The following is an 11,077-nucleotide window of genomic DNA, read 5'->3' as shown; positions in this document are numbered from 1 at the left end:
TTATGTCAGCCTGTTAAATATCAAAACATTTGCTGGAAGTTAGAGCTTTTGAAGTTCTACAAATTCAATTACCGGATTAGGAATATCATTCCACAACTTGATCACACCTGGAATAAAACTTTAAGAATAGTGTGTAATAATAAGCCTCATTATGGAGAAGGCCTTACTATTAGAATTAACTGCATACCTAGTATCACGAACAAGGTACTGTCATCGAAGATCTGAATGTAAAGGATGGTCAGAATAATAAAAATAATTATGATCCATGCATAACGAAATAATTGAATAACGGTGCCAGAGATTAATATCTAGATCAGGAATAAGAAATTTAATAGATCGTAAGTATCTGTCCAACTAACTAAGAGGAGAACCAGCAGCTGAATACCAGACAGGAGAACAATAAACGAAATAAAGTGGAATGAAAGAATTAAAGCACTTCTTCAGAATAGATTAATCACTGAAAATCTTACAAGCTTTTCTCAACAACCCAATTTTTTGTGCTATTAAAGAAGACGCAGAGCTAATATGTTTCTCAAAAGTAAATTGGCTGCCGAGAATCACACCTAAAATTTTGAAAGGGTCATACAGAGTTGAATAAAAAAAAAAAAAATCATTATCAATGCTGAGATCCGGATGTTGAGGAGCCTCGGTCCTTGACCTACTTACAATCATACTTTGAGAATCAATAGGATTCAAGTTCATACACTATAATTTGCATCATGCACCCATTTTAGTTGGATCTCTATTAAGGGATTCAGGAACCCCAGATCCACATTCATCAGATGGAATTGGTGCAAAGAGAGTATCATCATCTGCATATGAAACAAGCTTGTTTTCTAGGCCAAACCACTGGTCAAGTGTATATAGTATGAAAAGTAGGGGGCCAAGAACACTACCCTGAGTAACACCAGATATCGCATTCCTATATCCATCAACAACAACTCTTTGTGATCTTTCACTTAAAAAATCGGTAATGAAGCTGAGAAAAGACCCACCGACTCCCAACTATTTGAGTTTTAAAACAAGGACGTAACGATCGACACGGTGAAAGGCACATTCCAACTTCTACATACTTCTATCCACCTCACTTCCCTATTCCTCCTCCTTTTGTCCCGCTCTTACTGCTCGGCCTCAAACCTCAGACAAAAATTAGAAAGCTTTTGCATCTGCATAAAAGATGAGGATGATGCTGGATTTGAGGGAATAATTTATTTGATCACCAGAAAAAAAAATTGAATTCCCTTGCCTTGATTTTCAAGTCGATGAAATTTTCTCTTTTTATAAGTTTTAGTCTAACCCATTTATATATTTCATGTATGAAAAAGAAAAGGGTGATATATAAATTGATTATATACTTGGAAAGTATTTTTTATATATTACTTTTATCTTTTTTATTTTACTAGCTTCTCTCTCTCTCTCTCTCTCTCTCTCTCTCTCTCTCTCTCTCTCTCTCTTTCATACATTTGCATATAATTATGTAAGAAATATGACCGTCAGATAATTATCAAAAGTCAGAAAACGTGAATACCCCAAAAGGTTTTCTGAAACAAAGGAAAAGTCAGTTATCAAATTTTACATCTTCATAGATTCTTTGTCAAACATGGAATGAGAGGTTACCTAAATAAAAAAAAAAAGAACGATTATGGGGTTTTGAGTGCCTACCAAAGTGAGCTTGGTCACTTCTAAGACAGAGTGTGTCTGTTTTGCAAGCGTAAAATCAGATTCTGATCAGATTGTTCCCCTTCTGATGTCACCAGTACATATATATATATATATATATATATATATATATATATATATATATATATATATATATATATATATATATATATATATATATATATTTACATACATACATATACATCTATTTATATGTATATATATGAATATATGAATATATATATATATATATATATATATATATATATATATATATATATATATATATATATATATATATATATATATACATATTAATATATATACGTATACATATACATATACATATATATATATATATATATATATATATATATATATATATAAATATATATATATATATATATATATATATATATATATTAATATATTCATATATTCATATATATACATATAAATAAATGTATATGTATGTATGTAAATATATATATATATATATATATATATATATATATATATATATATATATATATATATATATATATATATATATATATATATATATATATCTATATCTATATCTTTATCTATATCTATATCTATATACACTGATAAATTTTGCACATTCAAACGTGTTTTTCATATTTCAATTAAGCCATATATATATTAACACATTAAAGTCTGGATTCTCTTAACAACTTCCGGATCACAGCCCCAGGCAAAATCACTCAAAGACTATAGTATCTGTCCGGCCGTGCTGCGAACATGTCACACAAGTATCTTGGACCAGGGTTCGAAGCCCGGCCGGACAGATACAATAGTCTTTGAGTTATTTCGCCCGGGGCTCTGATCCCGAGGTTGTTAAGAGAATCCAGACTTTAATGTGATATATATGGCTTTTGTGATATATATGGCCTATTTGAAATATATATATATATATATATATATATGTGTATATATATTATATATATTACATTTATATATATATATATATATATATATATATATATATATATATGTATATATATATATATATATATATATATATATATATATATATATATATATATATATATATATATATACAGAGAGAGAGAGAGAGAGAGAGAGAGAGAGAGAGAGAGAGAGAGAGAGAGAGAGAGAGAGAGAGAGAGAGAGAGAGAGAGTATATATATATATATATATATATATATATATATATATATATATATATATATATATATATATATATATATATATATATATAAATATATACATATATATATATAAATGTATACATATATATATATATATATATATATATATATATATATATATATATATATATATATATGTGTGTGTGTGTGTGTGTGTGTGTGTTCGTGTGCATGTGTTTCTATAGATATACAGTATACATATAGATACTTATTGTATACTGCAACCATTCATAATACGTAAATAACATAATGAATGTTCTTTATCAACTGTGTAATGTGATTGTTTATATGTGCTTTATCCTAGATCTTTTTCAGACACAGGAGCCAATGCCTAAATCCCGTCGTATTCTTAACGTGTAACGGGATTATGTGTCTAACCCATATCTCGTTAATTGCAGTCACTAATGACTCACAGTATTTGCTTGAGTTAAGTGTGTGGAGATAAAAGTTTATATTTTGTTATGTATTTTTCAGTTTGAGGTTACATAGTCTTATATATACTCACTTCTCTTTTCTTTGATGATGTAATGATTGCACAATATGCATGTGAATGACTGATAATCATTGTTTTCCCTTCTGAATATTTTGTAGTGTTATAAGATCACATAAGTAATATTTAGTGTGGTCTGAACTATTTTTTGAATTCTTGTTCACCCATATTTGCTGGGAGTAAGGCTTGCCCTAGATTGTTGTGACCTCGTAATGAACAAACTAAGTTTCATTGAGATGTGTATCTTTTAGGTTAACATTTTCTGTTCTAAAGTAAGCATATTGTTCTCAGACTAAGGAGAGTCTGAACCTTAGTGGTAGTGGGAATTTTGTCAAAATAAATACAAAAAATATATGAATAACTTTATCCTTTAACTTTAACGTAATATTAGATTCGTTGAGAAGCCTGCAACCCACGCTACCTCGATCATGGGAGAGAGTTTTGCATCGACTGGCGTCGTAAAATTGCTGATTAAGCGTAAAAGATTCTGAGGTCTCCTGCTTTTCACTAGATTAATATAGATTAAGCTGAAAATAGTGCAAGGTACAAATTATGGGGCATGAAGTGGAATCCAAACAAAACTCGAAGTATGATTATAAGTAGGTCAAGGACAGTGGCTCATCAACATCCAGATCTCAGTATTGATAATACTTCTTTAACTCTGTATGACTATTTAAAAAAAAACAAATTCAGGTGTGATTCTCGACAGTAAATTTACTTCTGAGAAACATATTAGTTCTGTGTCTTCTTCAATTGCACAAAAAACTGGTGTATTGAGAAAGTCTTATAAAATTCCAGTTATCAATCTAATTTGAAGAAGTGTTTTATTTCTTTCATTCTACCTTGTTTTGAGTATTGTTCTCCTGCCTTGTCTTCAGCTGCCGATTTTCTTCTTAATTTATTGGACAGTAACTTACGGTCTATTAAATATCTTATTCCTGATCTAGATAATAATCTCTGGCTTCGTTGTTATATATGTTGTATGAGATTTTTCATAATTCTGACCATCCTTAATATTCGGATCTTCCAGGACAATACCACTCTATTTGTAATATTTGGTATGCAGTTAATTTTAATAACCAGGCCTTTTCCCTCATATGGAACAATACAACGTAGTATTCTAGAAGTTTTATTCCCGCTGTAAGCAGGTTGGGGAATGATCTCTCTAATCGATAATTGAATCGGTATAAATTAAAATGGTGAAACTTGTAGCAAATGTTTTTATGTTGAACAAGCCGACATACTGTAAGTCTTTTTAAAGTTTACATGTAAAATATCTATTTTAAGCTCTTAACTGTTCTTAAAATATTTTATTTTAACAGTGTATCACTTCTCATTTAATATATTTATTTCCTCATTTCTTTTCCTCACTGGGCTATTTTTCCCTGTTGGAGCCCTTGTGCTTATAGCATCCTGTTTTTTCCAACTAGGCTTGTAGCTTAATTAATAATAATAATAATAATAATAATAATAATAATAATAATAATAATAATAATAATAATCAACGGAGGGAGTAGAGGCGGATGGGGCCTTGCAGCAGCATCAGTACGTTGCATCCTCCTACGATGTTACCTACAGGTAAGGTGGTCCTTACAGCTACTCACTAAGCATAAGACCCACAAAATCTGTCCAGAAGACGGGTGTAGGAGAGAAGTAGGCCAAACGGGGTAAAGCGCTGTCCCACCGTCATTTTAATCATCATGTGACTTAGTCTATGTTAAAGTGAATTTAGTTTTCCCTCTGTGTTCTCTTCCATTCGCCCGTGACTTGATCAATATTAACTCTGAAACTCTTAATTTATTATTTTGGGAGGAATTACGAGCACAAATATAAAGTGAAGGTAACTTAAGATGTTCCTAGTTCAAGTAAATTCATTAACTCTGATTTAAAGAAAGTTATTTGAAATAAGTCACTTATCCTGAGCTCATTTATGTCAAAGAATTTAGAAAATGCAACTCTGTAATTGAAGTCTAATTGGTTTTGAATCAATCCTTGGCTCCGATTATGTACAGTTTATTTTAAGTGACATTACATGGCACTATATACTATTTATATTATATTTGTAAATACATACACACACAAACACACATACACGCATACACACACACATACACACACACACACACACACACACACACACATATATATATATATATATATATATATATATATATATATATATATATATATATATATATATATATATATATGCAAAATCATATACATCTGTGTCTGTGTACGTCTTAATATGCATATGTGTTTGCTGTTTATGTTGTTATAACAATTAGAGAGCGTAAAGTCTATTTTTTTGTCTTCCCATTAATGTGATTTTCAACTAAAATATGTTTTCTTCATCTATTGCCTTTTTTAGTCCTTTGTTTCTGTGCAACTACACTGCCAAACACATGACTGATCCTTTTTCCATAGAACCAATTCCCCATATGAAATATCCCTTTAATAAACTCTCTCTCTCTCTCTCTCTCTCTCTCTTTCTCTCTCTCTCTCTCTCTCTCTCTCTCTCTCTCTCTCTCTCTCTCTCTCTCTCTTTCTTTCTTCCCTTAGGGGATTTTTCCTCTTGTTTAATGAGGGGTCCTGAGCGAGTTAAAGCCACCTTAGTTAAACATGAAAATGTATTCCCTTTGCCTTCAGGGACTTTAGGAATTCCTCGAAGAGTCATAAGGCAATTAATGTGTCCCAACATTGTAGCGTATGTTTAATCATTGTAAATGATTACAAATGATATTCAGTGGCAGGGAAATCCACATTGAATGTTCAGTTAGATAGAAATCAGTGAACACTCTTAAATAGTGCATAAATTAGAATCGATGGTCGGTGCTTGGTGAAAAGAAAAAATAACATTCCCTTCGAAACAAAGTCTTGATGAGTCCTTCGAGTGAAATGGGGCATTTTAAACGGTTTGCATTGAGCATTTTGGCATTGTTGGCACTGAAGAAAGAGCTTTAAATCTTAAGAAAACGAGGGGGATTATCATTCAGAGAAGTGAGGAAAAGAGATCATACCATCACAAATTAATTTAAAGTAAAAGAATATTTAAGAAAAGGGAAAATATTATATATTACAGTATCACTCTAAAGTTGGTTATGTAATGCACTAATAACTGTAGCATTAAATTTGTTATTCGGAGTAAAAATATCAAATTTGCCTGTTAATTTGAACCAATAGTCTAATTTTATCTTATTTTATATAGAATGTAAATATTCACTTAAGATAGAGTAATCTATTAACTCATATTTATATTTTGTATATCAAAATTATCCTCCCTATATTATCACACGTTTAGCGTTAGCTCTGTAAAAAGGACTTAAGTCTTAAAGGGGCTTTCGTCAGATTATCTTTCATAACTAAAAGTCAGAGGTAGATGAAAAGATAGACAGACAAACATACAGGCTTTTATTCTCCTATACATAATCTGCCAGTGTTTTCAAAATTACACCAAAATGGATTTTATAGATAAATGCTACAAAAAACTTTCAATAGAATGTAAAAGTGCATTTTCTTTGTTTTAGAAATGACGCAAATATGATTATGAAAAACTATTCCACTACTTCGGACAACAAAAAAGAAAGATGTTCGGGTTACGTAACCAGTGTTTATGTTCCTTCAAGCGATAAAAACAGATTAAAAAATCAAAAACGGAAAAAGTTAGAATTTGTATAGGTATTTTTGGAAATTTTGTTTTATCACTTGACTTTATTTATAATAGCAAGATGCATCTCTTTTCCACTAAAACTGAGCTGAGATGAGCGTCTGCCTCCTGATACAGACAGATCTGTGTTTCCGACGCAACTTGGGAATTGAATGCCAACAATTCGACAGTCCTTGAGTCTTATTTTATTTCCTATAGTTATTTTGGGGGAAGGAGTTTGGGTTAGCAACTTATTACTTGTACTCAGGTCTAAGAGAGAGAGAGAGAGAGAGAGAGAGAGAGGAGAGAGAGAGAGAGAGAGAGAGAGAGAGAGAGAGAGTGGTGGCGCAAGAGGGTGTATTGATTACCAGGAAACAATAACACCAAGAATATGTTCTTTCGGAAAAATATTTTCAAGAAATGTCCTCAATATATTGAACACAGACCGAGAAGCAGAATGACGTAATGAATTACACCGATGTAATAGTTCGTCTCAACATTGGGGAGTTGTAGTGGCCTATTGGAAACGTCCCTGCCAGGCCATCAGTCGGATTAGGGTGCTAGTCCGCTTAAGCTCGGTACTTTCTTCAGTGTCTGCAATTTCACCATCCTTGTGAGTAAGGGAGTTTTGGGAAACCTAAAGGTCTACCTGCTGAGCCATCCGCAGCCAATGCCTGGCCCCCCCTGGTCCTAGCTTAGACGGAGAGGTGGGTTGGGCTCAAGTAATCTGTATATTAAGGTCAGTCTTTAGGTCATTGCCACCGTCCCTTGCCTCTGTCATTCATGAGTGGCCTTTAAACCTTTATCGTGAACATAATAGTTTCTCTATATTTTATTTGTAAGCAGCGCACCATGAAAGAAACTGCCCCAAATTCGCTGTAACGTAGATAGATCTGGCAAGTGTCATATTCATACATGACACTTCACTAGAATTGGGCATGGAACTCCTACGCAAATAATACCTTTCACGTCATTAACCTCTTCATATAAATACCGAAAAGCGTAATTACCTTGAAAGTATATTCAACTGGGGCCTCTTCATACGCCATAAGGTTGAGTGTCTATATTTATACACACACACACACACACACACACACATATATATATATATATATATATATATATATATATATATATATATATATATATATATATATATATATATATGAATATGTATATGTATATGTATATATATATATATATATATATATATATATATATATATATATATATATATATATGTGTGTGTGTGTGTGTGTGTGTGTGTGTGTGTATGTATAAAGTGAGAGAGATCATGTTTTTGACACACGGTATACAGCAAGTGAAAAGTCCAGTTCAAGTGTAAAAAAGACCGTGTTATCGGGCACTCAATTCCATTAATGTAATTCAGGTAATGGCCTACTTTTTTCTGCCACCCTTTGTGCTTAGGCCGTTGAAGTGCTTTAAACGTATTATACATCAGACTTCGGTCGTATAAGGTGACTGCATTTACACTTCATTTACCCAAAAAATAACGTTTGAATTTGATGAGAACGAACATTTGTCCTTTTTGTTTTTTCTACATTTCATATTGCTTTATACGACAGTGAGGTAGAGACAGAGGATCCCACTGTTTGAATTTATGGATCAGTAGACCATCTCATAAATAAGCAAAACAGTGTACTCAGAGGACACACTATAAGGTAGAGAGCTTATACCTTCTTTCACACCTTGCTAAAGATTGTTTTATTTTTAGAAATATAAAGTAATTGCGGCTAAAATCCTGTTCATCGCCGTTTTAAATTATGTACAATTTTTGGTGCATTGCTTTCCTCAAAAAAACGAACACTCTTAGAATCTGCAACCGAATCATTGTTTGAATCACGCGACCCCGATTCCCCCGCAATATTGCATTTAAGATTCCTCGTTCTCTGAGTTTTAACCGAATTGTTTCATTGAGAATTTCTTACCCTTTGTCTTTTCACTCGAAGAACTAAAAGCTAATGCTATCCAGAGGTTATTAACAAAGGCTCAACGAGAGAAAATTACACCTGAAACCCCTGTTGTGCGCCAGGCGTTAGCTTTCCCGGCCATCAAAAACAAAAAGGAAATCCGGTAATCGTTATGTTCGTTTTACCGAGGGGTGCGAGAATAAAAACGCCACACCCCCTTAACAATACGTTCCCCTTCCCCGTAAGAGAACTATCCCCCCCCCCTTGCTATTCATTTAACTTCAATGTAGCGTCTTGATATTTCACTCTCTTTGTTGTAGAAATTGATGATTTAAAATACCTCAAATGTATTTTCTTGAATTATTCGATTAACTGGGTTTGTGTTTTGATGAAGTGATATTGATATTTGTTGCTACAATAGTTATTAATTCCATCCGTATAATATTGATTATTATATCATAGTCTTAGTGATAAGTATTACTAATATAATCATTATTATTATTAGTAGTAATACTACTGTAGTGGTATCGTTGTTGTTGTTATAATTTTTACCGATAGTAATATTATTATTATTATTATTATTATTATTATTATTATTATTATTATTACTATCATCTAAGCTGGAAGTAGTAGTAGTAGTAGTAGTTGTAGTAAGCAATTATTCTTGATGAATGAATGGACACGAAATAAAAGTTAATTATTTATCATCCTAAATCCTTATCATCGGTAAGTTATGCCACCCAAATTCTCTCTTTAGAGTAGAGGTAGGCATTGGGTTCAGGCAGAACTCTTATCTCCAAATTCTAATGATTACCATAGGAGGATTAATAGGAGGATTATTTTTCCTCCAAGTGATTACCTGTCCCCTCATGTTGTGGGATTGTACGGCACCACATTATTTTTTTTTTTTACTCCATTATCAAAAGGGATACACTGAATACAACGGCCCTTTTATCACCATGTACCTTCTAACAAGTGCACCCTTAGACCTGTAACTTCGTTGGATCTATAAACAAATGGCTGCAGGGACCAGCCTCAGATCAACTGTTAGAATACCAGTGGTAGAGGATGGTGTGGATTGTCACTTGAAGAGTTTCAGTTATTAGGTTAGGGTAGAAATAAACACTGGAATATAAGCTCCTTATTAAATTAGACAAGTTTACACCGAGTAAATAAAGTCTGTTGAATGAATTATCAATTTTGTCCTTTTAAACACAATCAAGTTTATAACGAATGAGTTATTTTTTTCTGTGTTGGGGGGGCGGGGAGCCCTTCTCTTCTTGAGTGTTGCACTGTAGTTATAGTAAGTTTAATCCTTTCTTCACGGTTTTTTTAATAGTTTCTTTTTTAACACAATTAGGTTTACAAAATATAAGTTACAATAATTTTGGTCCTTTCTAAACAGTTGTTAACAATATCTCCCTTAATAGTCCCTAGTAATATTCGACTTCGGGTAGGGAGGGAGGCGGGTATCTACCTTAGCGGTGTTTTCTGTCTCGACAATTTCGACGGGATGAAGCTGTGAGGTCCGCCAATAAATGTACACATTAGCCACGCCAACCAAATTGGCGTCCTGTCTGAAATGAGTGGACACAATTGGGTAGAAATGCCAAGAGTGGGTGGTCTCAAGATTTTAAAGCTATAAGTTTGGAAATTTAGCTTGAGGAAATGCTGCTGTCAAATGAATGGTAATACGATCACAAAGGAGAAAGAGTAGGAGCAGATGATTTTAGTCCTTTACTATAGAACAGTGGTTATTAAAATTTTTTTCACCCATGGACCCCTTTTCCCTTCTTTTTTCCTGGTGTACCCCTTCATTACTATTGGTCATAAGACAATATTTGATTTTTCACTAATAATAATTATGAGGCTTTAATAAACAAACAAATAGTACACAATTAAGCTTTATTTTCAAATAAATACTAATTTAATAAAAATAAAGTATTCTACAACAACAACAATAATAATAATAATAATAATAATAATATTAAAAAATATAGTGATATTAATTCTCCACCAGTATCTTGTATTACAATATTATAATGTTTCTTCGATAGTCAAACCGTTGGAAAATAGAGATCAGGCATTTGAATACACTGTAGCATTTATGTACACTGGTTAAATTTTCTTATAAACAGTTAAAATTAAATATGTG

This window comes from Palaemon carinicauda, chromosome 9 (genome assembly GCF_036898095.1).
Source record: "Palaemon carinicauda isolate YSFRI2023 chromosome 9, ASM3689809v2, whole genome shotgun sequence".
NCBI lineage: Eukaryota > Metazoa > Arthropoda > Malacostraca > Decapoda > Palaemonidae > Palaemon > Palaemon carinicauda.
Note: the sequence above shows the minus strand (reverse complement) of the source record.